General features: G+C 37.0%; 1 protein-coding gene across 2 annotated transcripts in view; it reads right to left on the bottom strand.

Moving 5' to 3' along the window:
* Window positions 1–17,970, bottom strand: part of LOC126761944 (cyclin-dependent kinase 14) — a 379,465-nt gene that overhangs the window by 75,047 nt on the left and 286,448 nt on the right. The window lies entirely within an intron of this gene.

Here is a 17,970-nt window from a genome sequence, read left to right as displayed (position 1 = left end):
TAATGGCGTAAGGCAAACGCAGCAAGACGAGCCGAAGAAGAGCAAGATGTATTAACCAACATATATAAGGGCAGAACAACTTATTTTTAGTTGAAATGGGAGTGTACATGCGATTCTAATTACGTCAGAATGTTAAAGGACTTTGCTGTTAGCGAAATTCAGCACTCCAACAAGTCTTAAGCAGTTCAAACTACTCGTACAAGCCGCGACTTGATTTCAGCGCCGCAAAGCAAACAAACTTGCTGACAGAAGTCATTCTACGCGCGCTGCTGGAGCTTAGCTGGGTACTGTGCAGTGGGTATTTTGCGCAGAATTTGTGTCAAAAAGAAGAAAAACTAAATAGTTGTCAATGCACTTCCTGTGGCTATGGCACACTAAGTATTACAATAAACTTTGCAATATATTTATTGCCAGCATAAAAATCCAAGGAGTTTATAGTTGAGATTTAATTTCGAAAATATTTTATTTCATGAAAAAATACTGAATTTTGCGCTAATATTTTTTTTAAATTTGAAAACATGCTTATTTTTAGAAATATATATTTTTTATTTATTTATGAATTATTCCAATTTTAAAATAATTGAGAGGTAAGCTAGATATTGAGATATATCCTATCTTTTAAGTTAAATCAAATTACACACACTGTAATAAATTTTATTAAAATCGGTTCAGTAATTTAGGAGTTTATCCCGGACAAAACAATATATTAGATCATAATCACGTTCATGTAGCTATGGTATACATTAAATACTATTATAATCAATTTTTCAATATATTTATTGCCGGTATAAAAATCCAGGGGGTTTATACTTGAGGTTTAATTTTGAAAATATGCTACATAAATAATTGTACAAGATACGTTCCGAAGTAGACAGGACCTTTTAAATATAGCACCCCCTGAGGGTTTATATGTCGACTGGTGCGTTAGAATCTGCTATTTTTATCGATTGTCCAACATTAAATTTTGTTTTAAAAATGGTAAAACTTTTACCGAAACGTTTCAATTGATAAAACAAGTTTATGGCGATGATTGTCTATCCCCTAGTAGAGTGCAAGAGTGGTTTCAACGTTTTCAAAATGGTCGTGAAGACATAAATGACGATCCGTGATCACCGGAAATTCTATCAAAACTGTGCGTGAATTCATCAAAAATCAGCCAAAATCATCATTGAAATTCATTGAAATGGAATTGAACATCTCCAAAACATCGATTTATCGCATTTTGACCAAACATTTGGGCTTACAAAAGGTGTGTGCACGGTTTGTTCCGCACAAATTGACTGACGACCGAAAATTGCTCAGAATCCAACATTCGAAGGACGATTATTTGACCAAAAATCACATTTTAACCATTAACCACTCCCCGTATTCACCTGATGTGACACTGAGCGACTTCTTCCTTTTCGGAAAAATGCATTTGCCCATGAAAGGAAAGCGTTATGCAGACGTAGAGGTCATTCAAAAGACTTGCACCGGCATACTGGCGGCCATATTGAGATATATTGTATCTTTTAAGTTAAATCAAATTACAAACGCTGTAATAAATTTTATTAAAATCGATTCAGTAATTTAGGAGTTTACCCCGGACAAACCTGATACATGGTATTAAAAATAAACTTAAATGAAAATACGTACTTTTTCTTTAAATTTCGTATGCATTCAGACTTAGTTATAAATGTTTTAAAAGTACACAGCATTTTTGCCGGAAAGCCACATTAAAAGAATAAAAAATATATTATTTGTGAAAATCTGCTACTTGAGAAAGCACCACTGTGCTTTATTCTTGTACTTCTAGTACTTGTACAATTGTGAAATCAGCAGATATGCGTAATAGGGGCACTTTCATTTTCGTTTTCATTTTACATTACAACCAGCAACCCACTTTTGCATAGGAAATGCATTATTTTCGCACTGTTGATTAGAACTGTTGTAGCGCAAAATTTGGGTTATCGGGTCGGCGTTTAGCGAAGAAATTAGGCAGCTAGAAAAACTGTGCACATCTTAATGCAAATTTTCTGTGAATTCTAACTGCTTTCAAGCTTCAATTAAGCTGTATGAATTAATAATGTGCTGGACATAAGAATCTCTGTAGAAATTGTTAAGGCTATAAATGAGATTTTCAACAAAAGAGTTATTAAATTCACTTCTCTTATGTCAATCGTAAAGGCGATGGAAACATATACATATCCATAACCACGAGGTTTGTTCAAAAAGCATCGCGCATTTGGTAGTTTTTAAGAAAGTGTTTATTTGTTCATGCATATCTATTGTCCTGTCCGCGTTTTTTTCAGTCCTCAAAACACATAAAATTTCGTTTTTTGGTCACAGGAGTCAAGTCTGAGAAGCACGGTGGCTGCGACACCATACTTAGTTGTTTTTGGCCAAATATTCACGCACAAGCAACGATACTTGAGCAGAACATTATCATAGTGGAAGTCAATTTTTGTTCTTCCACAAATCCGGGCATTTTGGCGGACTGCTTCGTCCGAATTGCTCTTAATTTGCAGGTATTATTTTTTATTGACCGTACGACCCTTTGCAAGAACTCATGATGCATGACGCCCCTGAAATGGAAGAAACTGTTAGAAAAGCCTTCACATTCGACCTAACTTAGCTCGTTGTTCGATCCTCCGGCAGCATACATTGGGAAGATTGAACATGATATGACCTTCTGGAGTAGATCTGCGTCGTCGCGACCTGATTCTAACATTTGCTGGACAATGGCAATCGATATATTTAGTTGTTCATGAATTTCTCCGATGGTGATTCGACGATCGGCCAATACTATTATCTTCACCTTGTTAGTGTTTTCGCCTTTTTTTGGTGTGCTCGGGCTTCTGTCACGCTTTCTGCCGTTCACATCTTCTCGACCCTCTGAGAACATTTTGCACACCGATAAATCTTGTTTTTGAGCAACCTAATCGCGCCATTTATTTTATTTTCACACAAAATTTTATAAAGAATCTCGGATCCATTTTTTGGAGTAAGCAAAAACTCGAAGAGGAACCAAAACGCTTCCAAGCAAAACAGCTGACAAAAATTAAGTAATCATTCAAAATGGCCGAACTGGTTACCATAAGTAAGTGGTACAAAACCAACATAACGCCACAAAACAATCGAAAATCGAAAACACGGAGCCCGCGAAAAAGCAAAATTCACGATACAGTCGTACATATTACCACTTAAGAATCAATTTCCAGCTTAGTGAAGGACGTAAAGACGTGTCTTAGCACTTTGCTGTGCCAACAACGGAAGCACCACTCATATTTCTCGTTCGTTTACCTTCGAAGCGCAATTATATTGCACAATTTCGCCGATTTATTATACCATAAGTCACTTGTATTGTATAACCTAAAGTCAATACGAATATCCTGTTACCGTTATTGCTGTGTGTGAGTGTGAGTTTCAGTGCAACGCTTCGTTGTCCTTGTGACTGACGTCGTCTTTGTCATTGTTATTGTCTTACGGTATTATTTCTCAATCTCTACATATTTCTCTTCATAGACGAGTCTACTCGGTTGGTGCTGAGTTGACAAACTCTTGTACGAGGATAACTCATTTTCGTATTCGTCATTGTAATGCGAGTCATCACACAGGAGAATATTGGTTTGCTGTAATGATGTTGAATCAAAGTAACAATGAAAATGAAATAAAATTCAATACAAATAAAATGTGGCAAAATGAAATTTCACGAAAGTCAATGCCGATTGCGGTAATGTGAAGAAACGAAGCGTATGAAAAGCAGTAAACGATAAGAGGCGGAACAGTAGAACACTTGGGTTAATCTCAAAGCTGAAAGTGTAAACACAATGGCTACGACAGACTGCAGCGGCACGACAGTGAACTGAGAACGTCGTTGTTCATCTTACACATTTTGAGAAGTTAACACAAAACAACGCAGTTGTCCATTTTGTATATACACAATTTCGTTGTGGCCAAAGAAATTTTAAGTTCAAAGAAATTTTTTATGCAAAAAATAGAAATAAATATTTTTGCTTTAAATTATCAATTGTTATTACAAATGATATAATAGAGCTATAATATAGCTTTTATTTGTAAAATAACATCAAGTTTGTTAGAGCTGTGAATAATTTTACATTTTACATATTAGTGGCATCACCACTCTACCTCCTCTTTCTATCTTCCATTCTACTGTCAACTCTACTGTCGTCGTACTGTCGTTGGCAAAAATAGGAGCAATTTGAAGTTAGCGAGAACGACAACTGTCGGCCTGCAGTCGTGTAGTCGTGCAGCTGTCGAAATAACACATAAGAACGTGTGTATTTTAATATTTGACAGATGTAGTTTGCAGTCTGTCGTAGCCATTGTGCTTACACTTTGAGAGTCAAAGAATTTTAAAATACAGACAAAAGTAAAAAATCCAATAGGATAAAGACTTAAGTACGGTTCTTTACAAAAAACGAACTGAAAAAATGAAAGTCTACCAAGCCATGCTAAGGGCTTGTGTGTTTTAAATTTAAGAAGCTTGGAAGCATTGACTTTTAAATTGAAGGATACTTTTAAGCTATGAAGCATGGTTGTAAAAAATTCGTTTATGGGTTTCTTGTGCCGCTAGTGGATAATAAGTATATACTATCTTTGCTCTTTTATCACGCAATATAAAAAAAGAAACTGTACAACTGTACTATTATATCTTGAAGTGTGAAACTCAATTGATAGTTTCTTCAATTGAGTTTCATACTTCCTCTTTAGGGGATCGCCGACTTAGCGACTTGTACTGCGAGATGCGGCGCATTGCAGGGTCAGCGCTAAGCGAAAGCATACTCCATGACCTCTGGGTGAGCCTATTTCCGCCTTAAATGCAGGCAGCTATCATCGCCACCAACGTTGCAATCAGTGAGAAGGTCAAAATTTAGGATTCCATCACCGAATATCTGGCATTGAAAGACGGCGATGTGTGTAGTATTAGCTCCGAACCTCAGTCATTACGAGAAATTTTCAATTAATCAGCTGAAACTGCCACTGTGTCAAAGCAAGTCAGTTTGCTTTAGGGTAGCGACCGCTTCAGCAACAAATCCGTTGACCGAAATCTACACAGCCTTTGTTGGTACCACGTTAAATTTGGTGGCAACGCAACATGCATTTTTTAATTGGTTGCACTAATGGCTCTCCTGTGTTTAGCTACGGCGAAGTCATCCTGAGGTTAAACCTGAATTTACGCCGTGAATTCCTATGGAATATTATAGAAGACGCCTCACAGGTCATATCAGCCGCCGACTTTCTCGGACACTATGGTCTAGATGTAGACTTGCAAGGGACTTGGTTTTGTAGAACCGCCCAGGAAATTTTGATGCCGAAAATGCATTTCCTCTAGCTAAAAGCTAAACATGGCACAAAAAATCACTTGGAACCATTCAAATAAGAATTAATATAAAAGAAGCTCTAAGTATGGGTGCCACACAAGTTAACTCAAGAGTACTAAAGCACCGAATTTCCATCTGTATTCACAAAAAAATCGATCGATGTCTGAAGTAGATGGTTACTGATAGCATCGACAACGACAAACGAGAATGGTGGAGGGCGAATTGCGGTGAGCTGGCTCAAATGGTGACCAAACCCTGATTGACTGTTGATTGAGGAAGAATTTGCTCTGTTTTTGTTCAGGTTTGCGGGAAATCAACTACTATTAGCTCATTCTCTATGGCCAAACTGTTTATCCGTATCTACTATACTGTCAACAAATGGAACGTCTGAGGTAAGCAATCACTCAGGAATTGACCGCACGAATAGATAGTGACTTCTCAGAAGAATTGCCGGGACCAAGGTTGGGTTGTTGTTGGGCACCTTATTGGATTTGAAGCCTCGTGATTACTAAATCTTCCTTAAGGAAAACTTTTGAAAATCGACTGTAAGTAATTCCTAACAGGTTATTGAACAGGTGTATATTTCAACAAAATCGGATAATTGTAACTATGCCAAATAAAACTTCCAATTAATGCAAAAATATTGGATTTATTTTTATTCCAATTTATAAATTATGAATCGCAGGTTGGTTAAGTTAGGTTAAGAGGTCGATCCTAAGAAGGATCCTACTTGGACAGCTTAGAACGCCGGTCCGTTGTGCTACTTGAAAGTTCTAATAAATCGCCAAGGCGATTGGAGTCCATTCCAAATTTGTTGAGATGGCCAATATCAGTTTCGGCTCCATATACTGGACTGCCGAGATACTTCATTATCAATCGCAAGTGTGAACATACTTGATTTATGTAGATATTATATTATTAATATTTAATGACCGTTAAGCACATTTCGATGTGTTTCGAGTCTCATCCCAAAATTGCTTCTTTTATTCATGTAATTACGAAATCTCGAACCAATTATTTGAACTTATTTTGACATTAATTTTCAGTATTACAAATTCTTACCAGAACAACGCGTCCATTTGTATTTAATTTTTTATTTGTTTCACTACTTAAACGCCGAAGCCCAGTAATAAGCAAATTAAGACGATGAGGAAATGTGGAAAGTATCAGAGACACACAGGCACGCAAAGAGACGACCAAACGAATCGCAAACACTTAACACAATAAATCAAGTGCCCTCTGATGGCCGCCCTCAAACTCACACTCTTACAGATAACTCTGTATATACATAGGTATGTGTGTATGTAGGTCGGTTGATTGGCTGTGCAATCAATAATGTAAGGCGGCGGAGGTCTTGGCAGCGAAATAGTGTCACTCCACACTGCTTTTTTATTGGCAATTCCAACGATGATGCCACAGCAGCACATCATTTGTGCACTCATTCGTACATTCGCATTTAGTCATTCCTGTCGCAGCTATCAGCACTTCAAGCTGAAGTGTGCGAGTATCCTTGAACTGTATATCTAGGAGGAGTGTGAGGCTTAAAGTAAGTAAATACCTATATAATATTGGACAAAGCACAGCTCACGCACACCAAATACCCAACACACTTCATTCGCATTAATCGAGCTGAAACTAATTGGACGGAATCGCATTTAATTATAACATAATGAGAAAATGATGGAAGGACAGCAACGAAGAGAAAATACCGAAACGTAAGATGAAAGGTAAAGTTTTGGCGGGGAATTAATGCGAGAGCGGCGTGATGGTCAAAGAAAATGCGAACTGTTTAAGATGATGGAAGTGTGATGCACAAAAAAAAAACAATAAAATTTGTGATTTGTGATAAAATGTTGAATGTCATGATTGAAGCGGAATTAAGCTGACGAACAATTAATTACTTCAGAAATGGTTTCCGACGTTACAGTGGCAATGGAAAATTTTACTGAATGGTATTAAAAAAAATAAAAAAAAATAAAAATCGATAAAATAGTTGCTGCTAATATTTTTTTGTTTTTGTAATCAAAGAGGCAAGATGAATGTTACTGAGCGCAAGTAGTAGTACTGAGGTCATTGAAATGAATCTCAAGGGTTTTCTCTGGGTCAGACCGTGCAGCCGCGAAAAGCTTCAACCAGCGCTAACGCGAGGTTTACCCCCTTTTGTATAAGACCGCATGCAGACAATAAAACTTTGCATGGTTTCCTGTCTAAAGATATTGAAACAAGAATGATCTTACTTGCCGGCTCCTCAGTTATTGCTCGCACAGTCAGCGAACTCAAGACCACTATAAACGAGATATCGAAATGAAGGCTCACCTTCGTGAAGGAGACTCATCTCTCCGAAGGAGGCTCTGTGGTGATCGTTGTTGCTGCTGTTCTTGTAACGGTTACGCAGACCCTGCTTGGGGGAAAGCAATAAGTTAACCTTTGTCGAAATCACTTAACGGTAGGCGCAGGAACGAGTTGTTTCGACGGGTTCGGACCATAGAAACAGATGAGTTATTTAGTTGGTTTCATTGAGCATGCAAAGAGATAGTCATGGGGTACTCATTGCATGCAGAACATATATGTACGTATTTGATGTATCAGGGTATATTCTGAATAAATAAGTGTTTAACCTGCTACAGTACTCAGACCCGCGCCGTTAGTTTTGCTTCCTCCAGACTGGACAAGGAAGCAAAGCAAATGGGTCTGGAAAGCAAGACAAAATAACTCCTATCATCAAACAAATAGTCGTCGAACTCGCGACTTGGCTCCCACGTCACTGTTGACAGTCATAACTTCGAAGTCGTAGATAATTTCGTCTTGGAACCAGCATCAACACCAACAACAACGTCAGCCTCCAAATCCAACGCAGAATAACTCTTGCTAACAGGAGTGAGTAAGCAATTGATAAGTAAAGTCTTCTCTCGACGAGCAAAGACCAAATTCTTCAAGTCACTTATAATACCCTTCCTGCTATATGGTGCAGAGGCTTGAACCATGACAACAACTGATGAGTCGACGTGGCGAGTTTTCGAGAGAAAGGTTCTGCGAAAGATTTATGGTCCTTTTCTATCGGTTTTGTTTACATTCCAAGTTCGCCATACACTGGGAGGAAGTCAATGAAGGTGTTAATAGGCTCTGTGCCTGTCGGAAATAGGTCGCTTACAAAATTTGGACGGTATATTGTTCACTTGCGCCCACGAGTTGGAGGCATGTTCTCCTGCTGTTAGTAGGAGGCGGCTCCGTTTCAAGCACCTGACTCAACATTTTATCACAAATCACAAATTTTATGCTTTTTTTTGTGCTTCACACTTTCATCATCTTAAATAGTTCGCATTTTCTTTGACCATTTCTGCGAAAACAGCCGAGTAGATACTGTTTTAGAGAAGAAGTGCTGGCCTCACTATGAAGATGATCGATGGGAGACATCAAGATACATCCAGTTATAATCCGGAGATTCGTGTTCTGACAGGTCTATAGCTTCTCCATCTGCGTCCTGTTTTATTCCGGAGGAGTATGCCAATGCACCAAAATAAAAGCAGGAAAAATCATTTTATAATTCACCTCTTAACATCATTAAACATTTTCTGCAACTTTTGTCTCATACTCACATAGCGCGAAATAGCGAGAATTACAATTAGGAGCCACTTCATAGTCCTTAATGAAGACGCCTGTAGAATAGCGATAAACGCTCCTATTGTTTCCATAGTCAAATATTATCACGTAGGAATTATTAAACATTTCTACTTCATTAAAAGTACTCACTTTTTTCACTAGAGTATGACTGCCGTTTTCTTATAATTAATTTTCCTTATTTTCGCTTACAACTTATAGAAAAACAGAATAGCACCTTCCACCAGAATCTCGGAATCAAAAGCCATGCTTAGAAAGGGTAACCGCGCAAAGGCAAGGAAAAGGACATTTCACCGCAAAGCCTTTGTCATTCAGCGAGATGTAGTTCCGGCGAAGCCATTGCCATAGCTGAAGCCGTTTGTCAGCCGAGCAGTCAAACTAAGCTAAACTAATGTGGCGGCAAAAGTTTTACACTTTTATGTGGCTTTTAAAGTCACGAGCGAGCATGCAACGCTTGCAGCTAAGTTTGCTCATAACTCATTCAATTCACTCCCACATTCATTCAATTGAAAAATTTTCATATGCGGTCGATGAACTCCGATTACTCTTTTAAAACGGTTCCTTAGCTTACTGCGTAGGAGTTATTGTATTCGGCGCCATTTTTCTTGCTGACGCCGTAACCGCAAGGCTGCTACGCGATGCGGAAAGGGCGGTTGGACTGGGTGCGGCGCAATGTGATGCGGGTAGAGTCATTAGGAAGTTGGAGACAAAATAAAATATTTAATTCGGTGATATTGTAGCTGATTCAACTACTTTCTTAAAGTTTATATGTTTTAATTTATGTCATATATTATTGATAACTTTATATAAATTGCTAGAATTGTCAAATTATTATAATATCAGGACAGTTCCTTTCATATTTAATTTTTTGTTGAGTTGATATATTACTACATGAAAGGCTTTAAAAACGTCTCAAAATACCAAGCTTTACCGATTCTGCAGTAAACCATCAAACAAGTCAGAAATACGTAGGTTGCTCTTTATATTTCGGGATTTGGCAATCCATTGTTGCAATATGGCAACTCACAACTTTATCGTAAATTTTTACATATTTGACTTAGAACGTTTTGACCTACGAGCGCTGTTTGTGTTGTTTACAGTGACTTAAAATATTCAGCTCAGTTAAAAGTTGGAATTAAATCACCGACATTTTCGCGCGATTATTTCGACTTGGATTAACTCTGCAACAGTGTACCGAGGACAATAATTAAACTTTTGGCGATGAAGCTCCATCAAAGAGAAGCGGTTATCCATGATATAGTGAATTTAATCGAGGTCAAAGATCACTCCCACACGAATTTCGTTGAAGGTAATTCAAAATCAGTTGTTGTTGTTCCATAAACCATTGATGCTGTTCGCAAACTGATATTGAGAAATCGTAACCTGATCTATCGTGAGATTAACACAACTCTAGGCATTAGCGAGATCAGCATACATTCAATATGTATTACATGAACATTTGTTCACCTTGGATCCCACACAATTTGTCATTCGCTCAAAAAAAGCAGGTGCCGATTGGTTAAAAGAAATGTTAAAAAACTACGTTAACATCAACGCGGAACAGTAAATTCGGAGTGGTATACAACCATTCTTTTGCCAGTTGTCTTTCAAGAAATCAGAAAAACCAACCGCCGAAGATGGATCACTCTTCAGCTCTCAGACATTGATTGAAGTAAATGCAGTTTTGAGTACACAAAACAGCGATTTCACACACCGTATAGTCCGGCACCAAATGATTTATTTTTATTCTCGTTCATAAAAAATAAACTATGAGTTCGACACGTTTCGACATCTGAAGTGAGGGTTGATGCGTCCAAAACGTATGTTTTGGAGATACTTCAATCTGAGTCGTAAAAGGCTTCGTTGGAATATCGGAAGGGTCAGTGAAAATCATTTTGAAATATCATTTGAGTACAAGAAAAGTGTAAGCATAGTCGGTTCCAAACCACTCAATCTTTTCGAGAAACAGCGTAGCGTTAACGTTTGTGAAACAATATTTTCCGACTACCAGGATGTCATGAGACGTGTTATTCATGACAAAGGTGAGCCGAAGCCTAAAAAGCCACGACAAATCAGTAAAAAATTAATGTTGACAGCGTGCTTCGATAATCGAGGTCTGCTACACTCCAAATTAACTCCGACCGGCCAACCTGTCCACAAGAAATACTATTTGATATGGATCGATGGCTCTTGGTTTTTGCACTACGATAATGCGCCATCGCATACTGCATTGATTATTCGTGAGTTCAACCAATAGCGCCGTAGTTGCCTGACTTAGCTCCGTGTGACTTCTGATTATTCAGAAAACTCAGTTGACCGCTCCGAGGAAACGGTTTTGAGTCAATTGAAGACATTGAAGAAAATTGACTTTAAAAACTGTTTCCAGGTTTGGAAAAAACAAGAGACGACATAAATTTTGAAGAATAAGTTAAATATTTTAAAATCATGAATAAAGTTTACAACTAAGTTTCTATGACCGAAATCGAAAAAGCCAAGAAATATGCTTGGCTGAAGAAACATGCGTATTTTATTTACATAAAGTTGATTTGAACATCCTTTATATTTTCAGATACATAGGAAACGATTGGGTCGAACACTTTTAGAATCCTGTTAGTGAGCATTGAATATGCGTTTATCAGAACACATTCTCTAAGCGTTTGCATATAACTCAAAAAGATCTAACTTAGTTAACAAATTTGAAGATGTGTTTCTGTAAATTCTAAACACTTACAAATATATGAATATACTTTCATAGAATATGCCATTTTCTTTTATTTTGCTCAGTTTACTTCTCACGGACTTAACATTTCTCAAACGATATTTCTTTATAACTTCCATTCCTCCGTTTCTCGCTAATAGCAGTTTTTTGCTGTGAATTATAATTGAATATTTCATTTTTTATGAGAAACAAATTGTTGATAAAAGTTCTCACCCGAATCAATAATCTTTCCAAATAAATCAAAAAACTATATCTTAAACATATTTCTTTATATTTGTGTTTTCATTTTCTGAAACTAATTAAAACTTTCATTTCATTTTCTGAATCTAATTAAATTTCTGCTCCGAGTCCCAATTTGGTTTTTTTTTGGATAAACGACAGCAAATATATTTCCATTTCCATATTGTAATACCAGATAGTTTTAGTCCTGTTAAATTAGCGTTAAGGGAATTTCACCGTTATTCCTTCGCAACTTGCAGACTTCAATTAGATGAAATGTTGCTAAAGTAAACTTTAAACAAAGTGACGTGATGCTTTTAATTAGCGGAAACGCCCACACGCCACACAAATAGCATTTCGCCACAATGGCGGAAGAGTTTGAGTTGAGTCAACAAAACATTCACATTCGAAATTTACATACAAAGGGATCTAAAATATGTTAAACAAAAGCATAAACATACACAAGTACAGGGTGTTTCATTAATAATATGAAAGTAAATTAAAATTTTTTTACTTGAAGTCAAGTAACTTGAGAAATACAAATGCAATGCTTTTCAGCAGACATTTTATGAAAAAAAATGTAATGTCTTGCAAATAGAAAAATATTTTAAACTAAAAAAAATCATTGCTGAAATAAGTTTGATACAAAAAATATTTTTTAAAAAGTGTAATAATAATTTTTAAAATCGCACAAAATTTTCAATTTATTTGAAGCGACTAATCCCATAGCTTAAAGTTTTAAAAAATATTTTATAACCTTACACACCAATATTTCATTAAAGGCATCGAATCTAATGCAACACGTTGCCACACCCTTTATAAATACTTAAGTGTTGCATTGAAATGCCCAAGTGTGTTAGGAAGACATATGATATGTTTTCGTATATTTGCCAACGAAATATGAACTTTGACTGTCACAATTACAATTATCCTCGCATATGCGCATATTACCATACCACGGCTACAAAAACAATAACACAATTACGGAGTACATTTCAATAGCAACCAATAGCAACTTTGCGGCTTATCAGGATACTGCTATTGTTTGTGGCACTTGATGCAGTGCACTTAATGAGCGAATATTGACTCACATGACACCGAAAATATAAATATGTATATACTTATAATATGTATATAGCAGAAGTAAGCAGATATGTGTGAAGATGTGTGGTATTGCTCTAGTGACATTTGTAATAACATAAACAAGGAAAACAGTAAGGCTTTAAAATAAAGTAAGTAGAGGGTTGAGGCAGTTAAATGAAAACTTACTACTAATAAAGTCCAGGGGTGTTCGCAGAGTGGGCGCTTAAAGCCGAGCAGAGCGCATTTTCCCCATTCACGTAACACTCGATTTTCGACAGTTCTGCTCTGTAAAGTTATTTTAATGAAAAAAAATTAAATTTTGCAAGCCAGCCTTACGGGGTTAGGGGTAGTCAGAATTTTCAAAAAAATTAATTTTGCATTTTCGTTAAGTGTAATATCTTAAAAATATTCTCTGAAAATTTCACGTTGATCCGATAATTAGTTTTTGAGTTATTCGAGAAATAACAAAGAAAGTTCGGGCGCTTCAAAGCGCTAGTGTGAAACTTTAAACGCGTTTTTCTCAAAACTATATTTTTTGAACTGGCGACAACTGTAACTCGAAAACCGCTCAGTAGATTTTAATAAAATCTATACAGATTTTAGAATACATAATAAACTCGAGCCTGATCGAAGTATTTTTTTTTTCAAAAATTTCGATTTTTTAAAGACCAATTAACTGTTGATTTTTTCGCAAAAATTTAGAAAAAAATTTCCTGAGGCCGCTATTTTGTTGATTTTGAAAAATAAATAAAATCCTTCGATCAGGCCCAGGATTATCTAAGTATTTATAAAACTAATTTTTTTTGTCCGATTGATTTTAGATGAATCTCCAAGGACTTATGGTTGTCACCGCAAGTACCTTTTTTTGGAACAGGGTCAACACAAACAACTATAACTTTGGAAATTATTATTTTTTTTTGAAATATTCGTGACTTCAAGTCAACACATTCTTTAATAATGCCATATTATTACTTTTGTAAAATAACACGATTTAATAGCAAAAAAAAAAATACTGAAAATTCTCATTTTTTCGTGCCTCTGACTACCCCTAACCCCTTAAGGAGTAAGTAGAGTTTAAAATTTACATATATCTTCCGATTTTTTTATTTTGACTTAAATGAGCGAATAATATCTCAAGAACTTTGGCGCAAAATTAACGAAGGATGAATTGGTGAGTATTTATAGCCTGAACAGGTTATATTAGGTTTGTCACGAAGGTTGAAACACCCAGAAGGAAGCGTCGGAGACCCTATAAAGTATATATAGAGTATAAATGATCAGTATGTTGAGCTGAGTCGATTTAGCCATATCCGTCTGTCTGTCTGTATATATACGAACCAGTCCCTCAGATTTTAAGATATCCTTTTGAAATTTTGTAAACGTCATTTTAGCATATAGTTGCCATACAAACCGAACGATCGGAAACAAGGGAAACTTTGGTAAACTTTCGCATTTGACGTGGTATCTTCACAAAATTTGACATGGATTACTACTTAAGGTAATAATATAATCTCCGAAAAAATTGTTCAGATCGGATTACTATAGCATATAGCTTCCATACAAACTGAACACATAGTTACTAAAAGAAATGCACCTGTGAAGGGTATATTAGTTTCGGTGCCGCCGAAGTTAACGTTTTTTCTTGTTTTATGAACATTTTACATCAGATTTCTTAACTTTATAGCGTTTCCTCACAACTCACGTTTTCAAAGTCGGTACCTTTCCTAACTTCAAAACTACTGCACCAATCTTTTTGAAAATTTGAGCGCTATTTCGGTATGTACAGGAAGAAGGAGGAAACATGTAATATCTTAACAAAGTTATTGTTATTAGTTTTGACAAGAAAACACTGCTAAATCTAAGAGAAGCTAAGGATATTTTAGAACCGACTCTGTATTCAAACGAAACAAGAAAACCAAGAGACCAAGAGAATGCTTGAACTTTATTAAAAGCTAAATTGGGTTGCTAAAACCGAAAATCCTAGTAAACATTCCTAACACGTTGGATGATTTGTGCTGTGGTCAAGGGGTGTAGATGTCAAATTACCACCATTTACTGAAAGGACAACAAAAGCTGTTGGTGATGAAAATTTTTTGAACTCAAATTCATAATCAGGACAACTCATATACCCTACAGTATCAGGTCAAATGAAAACTTCCCAGTATCACGCTACTACAGTTAAATCCATACGATTGTATATTTTTGACAGATGTCAAATCATTAGTTTATGAATTATGCCATTTTGAGTGAAGAAACTGTTCTTATGGTAAAAAATGGATAGAAAGGAATTTCGGGAAAAGTACAGTTGAAACTAAAGTTTGGATTGGTCAATTTTATTTGGATTCTATTGGAGATGTTCAAGCGAAAGAAATTCGAGTTTTTGAATCGACTTGTGACAACAGATGAAACATGGCGCCATTATTTCACTCCGAAGTCCAATCGAGAGTCATCCGAGTGGCTGGTAAGGTTATGGCGTTTGTATTTTGGGATGGTCCCTCCATCAACAGCGACTATTACATAGCGTTATTGGACCGATTAAAGAATGAAATCACCGAAAAAGGGCCGCATTTGAAGAAAAAAAAGTTTTCACAAAGACAATGCAGCATGCTACAAGTCAGTGAAACGATAGCAAAAATCCTTGAATTTGGCTTTGAATTCTTTCCTTATCTCTCGTATTCCCTAGATCTGGCCCACAACCACTATTTTCTGTTCTCAGATCTCATTAGAATGCTCGTTTGGAAGAAATTTTCATCGAATGAAGAGATGATCGCCAATACTGAGAACTATTTTGAAGCAAAAGACAAATCTTACAACAAAAATGGTATCGAAAAGTTGGAGGGTCGCTATAATCACAGTATCACCCGTGAAGGGAACTATGGTGAATAAAAGAAAGAATTTTGAAAATTAAAAATGCATTTTTACTATGATAGGCTGGAGACTTTTCAGTTGACGTGTTAATACTTAGTCAGAAATCTCAGCTAACTCAAGTTGCTGTTTAGATTTAACCTGACAGTTCTCGGAGAAACTGGCACCGCTTATGAAAAGTCGTCCACTCTTCAGCGGACAACCAGCTTTATCTTTATGTATCCAGTTTTCATTCTATATCACAAACACTCGTACTTAACAGCTCTAATCAGTGCCAAATATAAGTTCAAGCAGCAAATGACTCACTCGCTCTTACTACCTTGGAGCTGGCACCGATGCTAACTAAGTCACTCAATTTCATTTTACGATCACCCAAGACAATTTCCAAAGTTTTCATGATGTTTTAGGGGTTGTTGGTTTTGTGGTACACTTATAACATTTATGACAACGTTTAGACCTAACACTTGTCACCTTTTACCATTGTAAAAAAATTAAGTTCGCGTTGAGAGCACTAACTTGAGAAACATCATGAAACTTTGACAATATTCTAGTTAAGCTTACTACCCTAAGTTGGGGATATAAATTTTCTGCAGTATTTATTATGGTTTTTGGATGAACTTTCATATTTAATGTCACTTTAAATACAACTGAAGTCAAACAAAAAAGCGATTGCGAGGCGTCAACAAGCGGTGAATGCACTCCAAAAAGGTCAGTCCGGTTGACGGTGAGGCATTTAGACACAAAGCTCATTAAATGCACTCACACGCTTGTTTATAAATGTATAAAATATGAAAAGCAATGCATTACTTACCACACACGTGGCAATCAGCAATCAACCGCGAGCTGTGTGCAATGTGCAGCGTGCAACATAACCACAAAATGTGCAGCTTAATGCACACTACACTAAAAGTAAGGATAATTTAATTACAGTTCATATGGAAAATTACTTCTAAAGGGTAATGAAATGTAGGTGGCAAAGAAAAGAAAGGTGAGTGAAGCGGAAACATGCGGGCGTGTGTATGTGTGTGTGTGAATGTGCCTTGATAAACTTGTCATTGCAGAGCAAATGCCAATGCATTGCGACAAGGCTGCACACCTGCAAATTAGACATGCGCCGGAGAAGGTCGGCGGTGAAAGCGTGTGTGCGGGGAGCGCCCATGTGGCAGGCAACCACTCTATACTTGTATATGTATGAGCAGCGCACCCTTTAACGGCTTATGTAATCCCTGTAGCGATTGAGGTGAATGCATCGGCATTCCACTGCATGCATTTTAACAAATGCTAATGTGTATGTGTGTGCGTTTGCCCATTTGTGTCAAGTGCTTGTGGCGGTTGCGCGCTCATTTGTGTCACTATTTAATGGTGTTACTGTGAATTCTGCCTCGCATCACGATCCATATATGTATACACATATTATGTATTCTACAAGCGGCTGCTGCTTGGGTTCAACTTACAGCTATTTAAGTACGTTAAAAGCGAGAAGGAAGGAAACTTTCCGTCGCCGTAAAGATGCTGCGCTGCAGTAATAAATGCCGGCGGGAAACCGTGCATGCGAGGGGTTCTACTCTTGCTCATATGCGGGTATATGGTTACAGATATATCTGCAACAGTTCATTTGGCTGCTGCTGCTGGTGACGGCGGCGGTGACAGTCTGCTGGTGGCCGTAACGTTGGCACGTCTACTGCTGATGATGTTGGCAATGTTGTGGTTGCGTCGTCATCACACCGTGACTTAGCTCACTCACAGCGACTGCACTTAATGATGATAATTTCCGACAAATTTCTTTCTATTGCACTTATAACCAACTAACCAACTTTTGGCAGCGCAACACAAGCGTGGCTGCATGCAATATGCTTCAACAATGTGGCAAATTAGTCGTATTGCATTTACCCGCATCTTGTCTACCCCTTATTCCCCCTGGTTCATATGAATATTTTGATTTTTTTTTTGATTGCTTAGTCGTACATTAAGATACCACTTATTAACTACTGTCGTCATTGCCTCAGCGCTTCACTTGTTGTTGTTTTGCGGTTCACATAAATAACCGTGTAGCAGTGTAGATGTGTTGCATTGCTGCTGGTTTGTTGTAACGAGCGAAGCACTGGGGCGTATGATTATCATTAGCTTGTCTGCGCTGCGGTT

The sequence above is a fragment of the Bactrocera neohumeralis genome, chromosome 6 (genome assembly GCF_024586455.1).
Source record: "Bactrocera neohumeralis isolate Rockhampton chromosome 6, APGP_CSIRO_Bneo_wtdbg2-racon-allhic-juicebox.fasta_v2, whole genome shotgun sequence".
NCBI lineage: Eukaryota > Metazoa > Arthropoda > Insecta > Diptera > Tephritidae > Bactrocera > Bactrocera neohumeralis.
Note: the sequence above shows the minus strand (reverse complement) of the source record. Positions and strands in the feature narration are given on the sequence as shown.